Genomic DNA, 1,440 nt, shown 5'->3' on the forward strand with positions numbered 1-1,440 from the left:
CAGCCCTCTCGCCTTCGTTCCCACAGGAAGCCACCTCTTCCTCCTTGTCTTCGACAAACCCCTGCCCTCACTCCTGCTGCTGGGCCGTTGGTGCCATCAGAGCAAAGCCCTGCTGGGAAGGGGAGGTGGGGAGGGGCCCAGTCCCAATGCCCCATCTGGAAGCAACTCAGACGGCAGAAGCAGGAGGAGGAAACAGTCCCGGTCTCCCTTTGTAAGTGAACTGCTGCTGCTGCTGGGCGGGGGTGGGTGGCGAGTGCTGGGGACGCAGTTTTGTGGTACTCATCTTGCATCTATGGCCAGCTGTTTGGGGCAGAGGGGGATGGCTACAAGGCTGGAGTATGCACATTGTCAATACCAGAACAGTCCCCAGGGAGGGGCCTGGATTCCCCCATCAGGAGAGAAGGGGACCTCCATCCTGCCTGAGGCCACAGCAGCCCGGGAGCTGAGCTGGCAAGGAGAGGCGCAGCTTTCTTGTTCAGAGGGAAGTGAGGAGACATGGCAGCCAGCCCCAGACAAGTGGTCCCAGCCATGGAGCTGTCCGGAGGTGGCCAGCGCCTCATTAGCCTCCCGCAGAATGGAGTGTGGACAGGACACGCGAGCTGTGGCCGAGGCTGTGGTTCAAGTCATTGCACCTTGGGTTGCACTAGGGGCATCATGAATGTGGGTGGTTCCTGCTGCAGCGGTGGAGACAGCAGGGTGCCTCCCGGTCTTCTGGGGGTGTCCCTCAGGGCTGCTGCCACCTCCGGGGGGTGGGGCTGCGCATCACTTGCACTGGTCCAAATTGCCATCAGGAGTCCTTGCTTGGTCAGTGGCCAGGGACGCCTCCTCGCTGTGCCAGAGACCATAGCCAAAGTAGATGATGAAGCCTGCAGGCCGCAAGCAGAGAGATGGGGCATGAATGGAGTGGGACAGGCTCGGGAACCAGACGGAAGGTGGCCCAGGGCTCACAGTCCCGTGGAAAAGCCTCCTGCACACTGCCTGCCCCTGCCTGGCCAAGCCCATAGCCAGCAGCCCTCATGGGCTGACTTTCAACCCTTCAAGTAGGTCAGCAAAGGTCTGGCTTCCATACATGGCAAAGCCACGTGTCTCTCTGGACGGCCTCTCACTGTAGAGCTTCCTAAGCAGACAGAGCAGCTAGGCCAGGCCAGGGGGGATGTGGGGCCCTTCAGCTTAACCCCTTGGCCACCTCTGGGTGACCCAAGAGCATTGGGAAGTCGAGCTGCTCCCTGCCAGGCAGGATTCCCAGCAGTTGCCGGAGGTCCCCAGGCTCTCTGTCTGGATGATCCCTACTGCCCCTTTTGTCTACATTAAGTGACCATCAGACTGCAGGAGACACTTAATACCCGGGAACATATTTAACCCAAGAATCCACTGCCCTTTTCCAGCATCCAGAACTCCAGAGGTCCATGGCAGGGTGGGGACCTGTGCTTCTACCATGCA

The 1,440-nt window shown here is 60.1% G+C and overlaps 1 long non-coding RNA gene across 1 annotated transcript in view; it reads right to left on the reverse strand.

The window, feature by feature from the left end:
- Window positions 1-477: 477 nt before the first annotated feature.
- Window positions 478-1,440, reverse strand: part of LOC103583698 — a 3,561-nt gene continuing 2,598 nt past the window's right edge. Inside the window, exon 3 of the long non-coding RNA XR_549880.1 lies at window positions 478-866. This is a non-coding gene — a long non-coding RNA (uncharacterized LOC103583698). The remainder of the gene's footprint in view (window positions 867-1,440) is intronic.

This window comes from Galeopterus variegatus, unplaced genomic scaffold (genome assembly GCF_000696425.1).
Source record: "Galeopterus variegatus unplaced genomic scaffold, G_variegatus-3.0.2 Scaffold26210, whole genome shotgun sequence".
NCBI lineage: Eukaryota > Metazoa > Chordata > Mammalia > Dermoptera > Cynocephalidae > Galeopterus > Galeopterus variegatus.